We start from the raw sequence: 13,584 nt of genomic DNA, 5'->3' as shown, positions 1-13,584 counted from the left end.
TCGCCTTTGTGCAAAATCTTTGTTTCAATGTTTATAGAGAAGTATAAAGTGACATTTAGAGACTTCCGAGAACTCATCTGCCCATGTGTAATATGTCTACAAATTGCAGGTTCTCTGCTGGCTTTCAGGGAGAAATCTTTGCTATCTATGTCCGAAACTGACTAACTCAGCCATGCAGTGAAAAAAAGGCTATAAAAGTTCCTCGCCTCACTACTGGGATTCGAACCTGAATCTTTTCCACCCAATGTGGGAGAGGACAATGATTATAACCACTGTTCCACTGCGAAAATTATAATAAAGTACACTTGTCTTATTAGGACAACGGAAGTCCGAGCATATAAGCACATGTAGAGATATAAGGGGCATAATTTATTATGTCCATAAATTGCGTGTATTCTATGGTCGATTTTTCTGTTTTGGTAGTCAAAAAACTCGAGTTTATGGATGAGACGGACTTGTTGTCCTCTCCTGAGACTGACTAACTTCCCACGGGGGCCTATAAAAGTTCCTCGCGTCATTGACGGGATTCGAACCAAGGCCTTTTCCACTCGGTTTGAGGAGGGCGGTGATTATAACCATTGTGATTATAACCATTAAAAAGAGCCTGTTTTGTTCGATGAAAAACCCGAGTTTGCGCGGGAAGGAGGAGGAAATCCTTGCAATTCACGCCTGATTTCGACTAACTCAGCCACGGAGTGAAAAAAGCACATAAAAGTTCCTCGCGTCATTGATGGGATTCTGTAGTTAAGCATGTAGACATGTATAGTACCTTATGTAAGGAGTCTCTGGAACGTTAGTTCAACTATGAAGTGGCACACTGTGATAAAACAGAATTCTGTAAAACGGCTAGAAATGTGTATGTGTGTAATGTATGTTTATGCAGTGCGTGTTGTGTTATTTAGTTTTTTCTGGCCACTTTGTTTCTGCTAATGGGAAGGTGGTCACCTGAGCCCGCCCAGTGCCAGTTTACAACGCGAAGTGGTGGGGCCCCAACTAAGTGTAAGTCGTGGAAGATCCCAACTGTCCCGTGCAGAATACCCAAATTGAGTTCGGGATCATTCCGAGAATATAAAAAAAAAAAAAATCCCCCATCCAGAGTGCACGACTAGTGGGTGTCTGCAATCGCGTATCCAGGAAGCCCAAACCAGGCCCCAGAAAATTTCCGCCAATAATAAAATTAAAAAAAATAATAATAAAAAGAAAGGAGGAGTATGGAGAGGGGAAAAGAGAATGGAGAAAGGAGCCTAGTCCGTGGGAACTGGTTCTGTTTTCAAAGAGACTGTCAGCAGTTGAAGTAATTAGAGCGGCGTCTGATGAAGGCTTTTCATGCAAAATGTAACACAGCAAATATATCTTGGTTGGCAATGCGATATTTCTCATTTTCTTGGGAAATGTCATGGCTTTTGCTAGATAAATTCTGTCTGATATAGTGATTATTTAGGCAGTAATACAATGCATGATTCCAGAGGAACAGTTAGAGGTACTGGAGAAATTAAACTAAAACAGGCGGACATTAATGGATCCATGATGCCTAAGCAACTATGAGGTATACAGACCAGGATAAAACTAGTGTTGGGTCGCTTTGGTGGCACTGTAATTTACATGCAGTACAAAGCATCTGGTAGTGGCTTCTTTTGCGCTGTTGGACCATCTCTCCTGTCATTGATTATTAAATTCAAACTAATATTTAGATTTTTCTGTCTTCGGATTTGCAGATGCGTCATAAATGATGCCAGAAAAGCTAAGAGGATAAACTCTTCTGAAATGGTAAGAAAATCCTTTATGAATTGTAAGTAAGTCAAGGAATACAGCAAGAACTTGAACAGAACAGGTACAGGCAGTTCTGCACGTTCTTAACAGAGCAAACAAAATGCGCCCACAATATTATCACCGTTCTCCCTACACCACGCGAAAAGACCTGAGTTCGAATTCCGTCAATGAAGCAAGGAATTTTTATGGTTCTTTTTCACAACATGGCTGAATTTGTCAATCTCAGGCGAGGGTAGCATGATTTTTCCACCGGAAAGCTCGGGTCTTTGGTCCAGCAAAACAGCCAATCGACCACAGAACACACGAAATTTACAGACATATTATATACGGAGCAATATGACCTAAGTTGCTGATATGCCTAAAACCCTACAACCAACCAACCAACCAAGCAAAATGCATCGTTATACACTGCGACGTTCTTGTATGGTAAGAAGCTTTGCTCTACCAAACAGGCTACTGGCAGCGTAAGTCACTAGGCACGAAGACTGTTCCTTAGACCTCGGTCTGTCTTGACGTGAAATCCTGAATAATATTGCCATAAATTGACTTTCTTTTGGAGAATCTGAATGTGTGGCAGGAAAAACTGTTTATCGTCAATGATAATCCCTATGGGCAGCAGCAAGCGGTACGGATTTGCCTTCATATTTGATTACTGGAGTTCTGTTATAGTTTAATTTCCCGTCTAAAATCATCTTTGTGGATTTCATACTCGTAAATTAAAAAAGTCTGGTAAGAATTAAGTTTTCCCGTTGTTCTAAGTCCTTTCTAGAATTGCTGTATACTAAAATTTACAAATCAAAAGCGCATGCAATCATTTGTATGTTGGCTGTCAGACTTGAAAAACAGCCATTCGTCAAAAAGTACGTTCTACACCAGGAGTCCAAATATAGACCCCAGGGACAACCTCTGTACACACTCCAAGAGAGACCAACTGATGGGATATTTGAACAGTTACAGCACTATCGGTAAAATAACTTCTATTATAAGGAACAGTGAACCTTTCGAAGAAAAGAACATTTGGCCACCATAGGTTGTCAAAGGCCCTTTCAAAGCTACAAAAAGCACCAAACAAAATTTAAAGATCGAACTGTCAATTCTCTTTTTGAGTTCAAAGAGAGCATACTCACACCATCTTCCGGGTCGAAAACCAAATTGAAAGGAAGAGAGTGTATTAGATTATGTAACCGGTAGATTACACCTTGGGGTCATGAGGCGTTCAAGCAATTTTCCTAGATGCGACACTAGTGAAATCGGCTTATAGGATTTTGGGGCGTTGAGAGGTTTGTCCGGTTCGGTTTTGGTATTATTAGTGTCAGCATTAGTATTGCAAATAACATAAGAAAGTAAGCTTATAGAGCATCAAGAGCCAAAAAATAAAAAAATAAATAAAATAAAATAATAAAAAAAGTAATAAACAAAATAATAAATAAATAAGCTCCCCTACACGCCCATCCATAACATTCAAGAATTTGTCTAGTTCTTCTTTGAATTTATTCAAACTACCCACTTCCACAACAACAGATGGAAGTTTTTTCCACAAATCAATCACTCGCTGGCTGAAGGCAACTTTCCGCAAATCTATCCTGCAACCATCATTCCTTAATTTAAATTTAAGCCCCCCTCAAGTGTGTAGACTCAGCAGAGGAAGATTGCCATTCACAATTTTGCAGAACATTTTGTTCCTTTCACCAATCTCCTTGCCCATCGCTGCACCCGTTCCAGCAAGCAACCTTACATCCTTCCTAAAATGAGGTCTGCAGACCTGTATGCATTACTCAAGATGTGGCCTAACCATGTCCTTGTACAAAGGTATAATCACCTCCTTATCCCTGCTATCAAAGTTCCTGTATATCATCGACAAAACCCCATGAGCTGTCCTGGCAACCTGTCTGCACTGCTCAGAGAACTTCATATCTGATTACACAATTACCTACAGGTCTTTATTATTTTTCACTACTCTGAGTGTAGTACTACACAGTTGGTACTTTGATCTGGGATTAAAAGTAAGGTAAGTAACAGCCGTTATCAATCCACTTCGATGGGAGACTCCTCAACAATTCATGTTGAGGGAAATGGGCCATAATCTGCAACGCTGATCCAGTGCGGATTGGTAGATCGACCATATTTAGCAGTCAGGGGCTTGAACCCCGAGTAGACCGGGCAGTACTCCTGCTCATAACCACTCGGCTACGGAGGGCCTGGGATTTCTGCTACCAATATGCAGTACCGTGCATTTGTCGATGTGAAACTTCAACTGCCATTTCCCAGCCCATCTGCCTAATTTTTATAGATCTTGTTGCAGTAGCTCACTCTGATTACTGTCGTTAACCATCCTGCCAGCCTTTGTATCATCTGCAAACTTAGACATTAAACCTGCTTTATCTTCATCACTATCATTAATAAATATTTAAAACAACAATGCCCAAAACTGATCCCTTGAGGACTCCATTAATAACATTATTCCATGAAGAGCAATGCCCATTGATAACCACTCTCTGTCTTCTCCCATTCAAGCATCCCATATCGGTAATATGCCCCTAATGCCAGACTGCTCAAGTTTGTACAGCAATCCTTTGATCTTACTGTATAATAGTTTACAAGTTTTAATTTTTAAAATTTGTAAACTATTACTCTACGGATGGGCCTCGCTTGATTAGGCTCCTTTGTGTGGTGCACAACAGCACATCCTCAAGCAGCGACTCTGAAAGCTACCTCTCCTACGCAAAATTTCACTTTAAGGACTACTGCATGAAGTACTTTTGATATCAGTCTAAAAAATTTTGATTTCTCTTGGGAAGTATTTTATGGTCACCCTGAAAATTTGTTAGATATCAGTCAGACCTAGAAATCTGTTTGATTGATCAAGAACAGACGTATGTTCACGGGCGGTTCTGCATATTGCTCGGAATGAAAAGCCTAATATATAATCTCTCACATTATTTCTCAGATTAAATCTCATATATCCAATTAAAACCTTCTGAGGTCTGTTGAATTGAACCAGACCTGTAATTTCTGTTCAAAATTCTTTCTGAAAGATATGACATTCCGGAATTTTAAAATTTTAAATTCGCCTATTGGTTTACTGTATTTTTTTCCTTACAAGGTAATTGAATGCCCTGTGAGACGTGCATTGTTACAACGATATACGCCAAAATAAAAAGACTTCTGATTGTGATCTTTGACTTTCCCTGACACCAATCAGCAATGTATTCTTCGAAAAGTCGACCTGCCCGATCAGAAGCGAATAACCTTCTTTTTTTCTGTCTCCGTTTCTCTGAATTCTTTTGTGAGTTGAACTTTCGAGCAGCAGTCAATGACTGCCCGCCACATCTATTTAAAGCGTCTTTGTTATTTCTTCTTATTGTGTCCAAGCAACCAGTTGATAATTCGTTAGGGATGTGTTTCCAGGGCCCGGGGCACGCCTCACAGCGACTCACCTGCCCAGGGCAAAGAGCAGTGTTGACGAGTTGGCCATCTGCACGGAAAGAGATCGCGTTTGCTAATAAAGGAAGCAACAGAAAAAAAGTCGCTTGCTTAATTATCTAGTTGGTTTACACACGCGTTTCTTGCTCCCCTTCTACGGCAGCATTCGGCGTCTGAATTGAAGGATGAACCCTTTCTGCCTGTAATGACCCTTCCCATCAGGTTCTCACTACTTCTCAAGCGGGATTTCAACAGTTCGGACAACAGGAGAGAGGCTACACCCCTTTAACTGCCTTTCGAAATCCCCCCGTTTCCCCTCCCCCCATAAAGGAAAACTTTCGTCGATCGGAGAAAGTAGAACCCTTGCTATGCTAACATTTCAACTTACAGATATCCTCGGATTGAAACAGAAGACTGGGGTGGTCTCTTATTCGAAAACAGCAGACCCAAAAAGGCTAACGAACCTAATAATAACCTTGAATTATCAAAAGCATCAAAGAATTTAGAGTTGATAAGGCCGTTATTTCTCGATAATCTCGCTCCCATTATGCAGTAGTCACGAGACTTGAGCTATCTTTCCCCTCTCGGTTCGGAAGGGCTGTTATACGAGGCACCTGGCCGTAAGTAAGGGGAATAAAAATCCCTGCAGTCATAACAGGTATCGATAAAAACTGAAACAAAACTTAATGAAGTCGTGACGTGCAAAAAACTTGATCCGTCGGCCTTCCAAATAGCATTCCATGGAAAGGAACGTCTATCTTAAAGTATCATCTATCATATGGTTAAAAAAAATTTAGAAAGGTCTAACGTCTTTGACAATTAAATACACTTGTTATGTTAGTTTGTTAATGCATATACTGTATAAGAGGAAAGAAGAAAATACAGAAAGTATAATAACAGATTGAAGAGAAAAGTAAACGAAGCTAAAAAGAAATGGCTCAGGGAAGAGTCTAAGTAAATAGAAAGTATGGAAAAGAAAGGAAAGGCAGGTATGATTTAAAGCCTAAAAGAGAAAAGTTTGTAATAATGGATTAAGAATGGTCCAAAAGAGAATTAAACTGAGGATGAAGACAGAGAATTATTAAAAGATTATACTAAAGCTTCTTTACACTAAGTGGCACTTTATCAAGTACAGCGATCAAATTGGGAATAAATTCCTCTTTAGCTCTTATAACAGCCTGATTCTAGCACGCTTTCGACAACTCAATAAGGCATCGAAAGTATATCACAGGGATGCTGGAGAACGCTGACTCAAATGCTTCCACAGTAGTCGTGCAAATTGGATGGTTACAGATCTCTACTCAGGAAAGTTTGTTTCACTTTGTCCCACAGGTGCTAAATTGGATTGAGAGCCGGTGGCTGGGGAGGGGCAACTGCACAATTCTGTACAGTTCTGACTCTGTTGGAAGAACACGTTTCCAGTTGAATACGCTGCAGCAATGACAGGATACACCTAGTTGGAAACAATTTCCCGAAAACCTGTGACATCCAAACGTTGCTTCACAAGTACGATCACAAGTACAAGTACAATAAACGACGAGCCCATTGTTCTCCATGAAAATACCCCCACACCATTACATCGCCGTCACCAGCTTGCATTATTGACACATAGAAAGACGGGTCCATGGATGTATACTGTTTTCTCCATGTGGATAGCACAGTTAGTAGAATCGCCGTCCATCCCCACACCGGGTGGAAGCCTGGGTTCTAGTCCCGTCAATGACGGGAGAGATTTTTATGGGCCTTTTTCACAACGTGGCTGAGTTATTCGGTATTAGGCGAGGGCAGCATGGTTTTTTCTCCCGTAAACTCGAGTTTTTCGTCCAGCAAACAGAAAATCGACCACAGAACACATACACTGAGCAACATGGCCTTATTCGCTGATACTCCTAAAACCCTACCACAAAAACAACTCTGTATGCAGTTTCCGCCATATTGTGGTCCTCCTATCAGCAAAAAACAACAGGAACTAGGATTCGTCAGACCAGGCAACATCATGCTTCCAATCCTCCACTGTTCAGAGTTGTAACCTACTGTAACCGTATCATGTGCAGTTACAGTATCATATTGTCTTGCAGGGGTGGTACCCGCCTCTGTGGTTGGCTGCGAGATCACATCCGTGATAAGGTACGACAAGTTGTGTGTGCGCTGAAATGCCTCTCTGGTTACCACTGTTTGACTGAGTTGTTATTTGACTGACTGCAGCTTTTCTGTTACCCTGCATAAGTTTTTTTTTTTTTTTTTTTTTTTTTATTCTCTCTACCAAATAGAAAAAAGCAGTCTTGTGGTGGAAAAACACCTTGGCTTCTAGAGATTAACGCGTCATTTCAACCAAAAGAAAATTTTAGATACTTCAGTCAATTCTACGTCACTGTTTTTAAGAAGAGAATTCTTCTGAATCGTCTATTTTCAACCAGTTCTCAATCTGAACTGCAATCCTTGTTGGACGTGCTCCGTTTAGTTAGATCAACAACTTTACTCGGTCTGACTCAATTTTAGGCGTGATCTTACACTTAGGCGTTACTTCTTACTTGAAGGTGTCTTCTACCTTGATATGATATACCTTATGGATTACTAAAGAACAGAAATGGATTACTGGAGAAGAGCAACAAGAAGCTCGAGACTGGAGAGAATAATAAATGAAACAGATCCGACGAAGGATGGAAGTGAAAATTCATATAATCCAGGTAATTGAAGCAAAAAGCTGAGGTGGTATGGACATAACAGAAGGATGTAGCCGAGTGGTCAGAAGCGAGATTGCATAGCACGCGTTCCTTGAGTGGACCGGGGTTCAAGCCCGTGACTACTGAATACGATAAATATTTCTATTGACGATTTATTGTAAACTCTACTGACTTGGTTGTCGTGCTGGAGTATAAACAGAAAATTAAATTAAAAAGGATGGAGAAGGCTTCCAAAAGTGATTATGAATTGGGTGGCACCAGCAAGAACGAAGAGAGGAAGACCGAGGGAGGTGTGGATCGATGGAGTCCGAAAAGACATGGAAAGACAAGAACTGAGAGAGAGAGGAAGGTACAGAGGACTACTTTTATTTACTTATGTTTTTAGGTCGAGGAAAGCCCATTGCGTAATGGAAAATTCCTAATTAAGAAGAAGAAGGGTTTGAAAAAAACTGCACTTTCAAGTAGCGCGTGCGGATTAAAGTAGGTCAAGAATCTGTCGATTCAATTATATCATTCGATGATATAATCGAATAACATAATGGAATGAAATAATATAATGATATAATCGAATGAAATAATCGATTGATGCAATTCAATTATTATCATTCGAATGAAACAATCGAATAATATAATCGAAATAATCGAATGATTTTCTATAATCGAAATAATCGAACGAGTTCTTATAATCAAAATAATCGAATGAATAATCGAAACAATCGATTGATCTGTCGATTATGCCATCACCAGTTTCAACTGCATATATTGATGCATGACCTTGAGTAGTCGTGATGCTATAACATGGTCACGGTAATAGAAGGTTACTTGTGTGTGAGATGCTGAATTTTTTTATTTAAACATGATTAAATATTTTAAAAAAATCCTGTAAATTGTTTCTCTACAAGTGACGACTCATTTGCAAGCATAACACCAACGTGAAATTACTGAATTTCATATTAAAGTGTTATATTTTAAAATTACAATTATACTGGGCTCTAGTTGGACTGCTGATTCCTCAAATATTTAGGCTAAATGAATTTCAGGACGTTTATTAATAAACCGACTTCAAAAATTTCAGTCGCGAGGTCCTTACCCCCATAAGTGCAAGTCTCTGGGCTGTCGCCCACTTACCTCACACCCTTCGTCGCCAGTGTTGAAATTTAATATCCTTCCGCATCCTTCATACTGTTCTGACCTCGCGCATTCTGATTTTCATATATTTGACCTATTTAAATATGACCTTTGAAGAGACATATTTAAATAGGCAAGTTCAAGAATGATGCAGAAGTCAAAATGCACACATAACTGTCTGCACTCTTTACCGCGCCCTCGTGGATAGCACAGTTAGTAGTATCGCCATCCTCCCTACACTGGGTGGAAAGACCTGAGTTCGAGTCCACTCGAAGACGAGGAGAATTTTTACGAGCCTTTATCACACGTAACTGAGTTAGTCGGTCTCAGGCGAGGTAGTATGGTTTTTTTCACCCGTAAACTCGGGTTTTTCGTCCAGCAAATATCAAATCGACTACAGAACAACGCAATTTACAGATAGTATACACGAAACAATATGGCCTTAGTCGCTGATGCTCCTAAAAAACGCTAACACAACAACTTTTACTCTCTGGTGGGATCAAAAAGCTTTTTAGTTACTGGAATGAAAGAAATTTGTTTTGGCAATATATGAAATGGTATAATCAAGCCATGTGTGCTAGTGTGATCTATGTGTTACTTGGACATCCTTGGAGTCGGTGAAGCAGGGTCGGATTAGTAGATTTTGGCCCTGGGGGTTTTCGACAATTTTAGCTCCATCTGAATCACTTATCATGTCATGACTATCATTTAGTTCCTTGGTAGCCTTAGGGGTACATGAGGTCGTTGTGATCTTTGGTGGTCTCTGAGGTTCTCTGTCATGTGATACTTTATTTTTCTCATTTCGTTCCTACAAATACCATTATTCTAAAGATTTCTACATTTAAAATATTTATTGGAATTTATAAGGGGAAAAAAAAAAGAGATATTGAAGAAACGCACATATTGAAGTTACGTGCAAAATATGAAAGTGTAAAAGTTGTACATTTGGATTATTATAATTTTAAATATAGCAGAACCCAGATAAGAAATTCTCGCATAAGAGGTTTTCCCCTGTACTAGGTTTGGTTTCTTAAGTCCCAATTTCAACTCTATATATTGTAATGTATTATTTTCCCGCATAAAAAGTTCGAATATACAGTGTATTAATATAATGACGTTTTGCAGTTAAGTTCTCACGGTTCTGAATACTTAGTGGATTATTGCAGTGTCTTATTGTAACTGTGAACTGTGACCTTTTAAGGTATGTTGGAAGCTGAACTTATAATACTGTATTTTATTTATTTCTGTAGATCACCATTAATATTTTTGGTAATTCTTTAAAAAACAACCGTATTTTTGTCTATCTGCCGTATTGGCTCTAATTATTCGTCCCTCCTTGGCAGTCTTATTTTAACGCTACAAATATTAATTATTAATTATAATACATTATAATTTTCTAATTTGAAAGGATGAACTCTAAATGAATAAAAAGAAAGGCTTTGAAATTAAAAGAAAAACTTGATGTCATAAAAACGGTGGAATTAAATTTCGAGTAGAGGTGGCAAAAAAACTTAATATGACAGTTTCTACAGTAAATGGAATTACACTGTGCTGCCACTTTATTAGGTACACCCCTGCTGTGCACACATTTGGCTTGTTCCACAACCTTGCAAGTCACATGACCACAGTTGTGGATATAAATTCAGCAGAACAATCTTTCTAGTATCAGTTAAGTGTACAAAGCGTAGCAAGAATGGGGAAGAGGAGTGATCTAACGGACTTCGAACGTGGCATGATGGTAGGTGCAAGACGTGCTGGACAAAGCATCTCTGAAACGGCAGTTCTCCTGAACTTTTCACGCACGCACCACAGTTTCAAGGGTGTATCGAGAATGGTGCAACGAACAGAAAACATTCTCTCAACGGCACTCCTGTAGAAGAAAAGCGCTTGTTGAAGAGAGAGGTCAGAGAAGGATGGCTAAAATTGTGCAAGCAAATAGATGGGCCACAATGTCGCACATTACGTCAGAATACAACCTTGGTGCGCAGAACAAAATATCGAACAGACCACTAGTCGCGCTTTGTCGCGAATGGGCTACAACAGGCGACGGCCACATCGCGTACCTTTTTTATCAATGAAGAACAAGACAGCACGCCACCTGTGGGCACAGAAACACCAGCACTGGCCTATCGAGGATTGGAAAACAGTTTTTTGGTCTGACGAGTCGAAGTTCCTGGTGCATCATGTTGATGGAAGGCTCAGAATTTGGCGAAAACAACATGAATCCATCCATGGACCCGTCATGTCTGACGACTACTGTGCAAGGTAGTGGTGGGGCAGTGTTATGGTGTGGGGAATGTTTCCTTGGCACACGTTGAGTCCATTGATACCCATAGATTCACGTCTGAATGCCACACCGTTGCTGACCAAGTGCATCCGTTCATGTTGGCAGTTTATCCTCAGTCAGATGGTTTCCAGCAGGATAATGCGCCGGTGCACAAAGCCCGGATCACTATGGAATGGTTCCAGGAACATGACAATGACTTTTCTTTGCTGCAGTGGCCCGCTCAGTCAGCGGATCTCAATCCTATTGAACATCTTTGGGATGAGCTGGAAAGGGCTGTTCGCTGCAGGCCTACACCTCCGTCGAATCTCAAGGAACTGCGTGACACATGTCTGCATGGTACTCCATTCCTGCACAACGTTTTCAGCATCTTGTTCTATCCATGCCTAGACGAATTCAGGCTGTTTTGAAGGTTAAAGGAGGCTCAACACGTTACTAGGTTGGTGTACCTAATAAAGTGGCAGCACAGTGTATGTCACGAAAAGAAGTGTTGAACTCAAATGCCCTTAACGTTTCATATAAAGTTAAGACGAACTGGAAAATGTGGAGATGTGGAGAAGGCATTAGTGGTTTGGTTCAAGCAGATATCTGCTGCATATGTTCCAGTTAATGGCAGTTTGTTGAGAGAGAAGGGCATCGAAATAGCTGATAGGCTTAGAGTGGATTTCATTCTTTCCAGTGGGTGGATTGATAGATTTAAGAAGAAATATGGTTTAGTTTACAAAGTAATTTGTGGAGAATCTTCTAATGTGAATATGTTATAAGTTGATGTGTTGAGAAAAAGGAAACTACATGTTTTGATGGAACAATATAGAAATATATTTTTAATGTTGACGAATTAGGGCTCTTTTATAACCTACTTCCTAATAAGACATGCATTCAAAGGACAGAATTGCCATGGTGGTAGACTGAGTAAGGAGAGAATTACGATGCTAGTGGGTCCTAAATGTAAATATAGGAACAATAAAACAGCGTGGCTGATCTGTGTTCTTCTTGATGAGCTCTAGATTCAAAGATGGCAGGAGAGAATAGAAAAATTATTTTATTTGTCGATAACTGCCCTGCTCATCCGAAAAACAATGAGCACTAAATAAAATCCATGTGGAGTTCTTCCCTGGGAATCCCACGTCAGTTGTGCAACCAATGGATCAGGGAGCGATCGAAGTTTTAAAGATGCATTTTCGTAAGTACCTTGTACATAAATTGCTTACCCTTGTAAAACCAAAAAGTTCAAAATTTCTTTATTAGATGCAATGCATTGTCTAGAAGCATCATGGGATACACTGAACGCTACTGTTATAATTAATTCTTTTAAAAAGGCTGGTTTCTATAATGATATAGAAGAAAATGTTGATAGTGTTGAAAGTGATGAACAGGAAGGGAAGGAATTGATGTTGACAATGATCGCATGCGAATTACAAAGTATTGAAGATATTTGCAACGAAGACCAAAACATGACTGATAGTGAGTCTGAACAAGATGAGAGAGAGCCTGCTGTACCAACATTCTGAGATGCAATGATTGGCTTCTCTTCACTTTCATGACTAAGAAATATTGTTTTGCATTAAATGGCAATTTTTATTCTTGATAGTTTTCCTACAATTCATATGGTCGTTCACATGTATGTGCATATTTTTATTTGTGTAGTTAATATTTAATACCCTTAGGTGATTTTCCCTTCAAAGAAGTTTTCCCTAGTAAGACGTTCTGAACCTCCTGTCCCTTAGAAAACTTCCTATCCGGGTTCTACTGTAATTGAGTTTAATTTTCCTCCCTAATAAATTAGAGGGAAAAATTAAGTCCTTTGATTTTATCTCCCTGTTATGAGGATTGAAACATGCTTCCATAAAACCTGTGCTGCTGACACTAAAGATTATTTATAAAAACATTGCTTTACCCTCAGGGATTGTTAAATCCGAAGATGTACAAATTCTCTTCATTGTGACAGGTCACGATTCAACTTCCTATTTACAAAACAGTCGGACATTGCCTAGAAGCCTATTAGTCAGGAGCGAGCTCGAGACTTACCACACAATATCTTCTGTGATGGTCCCTGTTACTGACTAAAGCGGAAACGGAATGATATAATCTAGTCAAGTATGTCCGCAAGCGAAAGGGAGAGCAGCAATTGCCATGTAATTAGTTAATCACAATTTAAAACCTCTATCTAGTTACTGATAATAGTTAATTGTCCTAGAGCAATTTTTGCAATGTTGGTCTCACACCAGAGAACATTTATAACCATCCGGACTGGAAGAATAAAAATTATTTCTTTCTCCTATAAAATGCCAAACA

The sequence above is a fragment of the Mastigoproctus giganteus genome, chromosome 4, assembly GCF_048544385.1.
Source record: "Mastigoproctus giganteus isolate SK-2022 chromosome 4, ASM4854438v1, whole genome shotgun sequence".
Lineage (NCBI taxonomy): Eukaryota > Metazoa > Arthropoda > Arachnida > Uropygi > Thelyphonidae > Mastigoproctus > Mastigoproctus giganteus.
The sequence above is the reverse complement of the archived record's forward strand: the minus strand, read 5'-3'. Positions refer to the sequence as shown.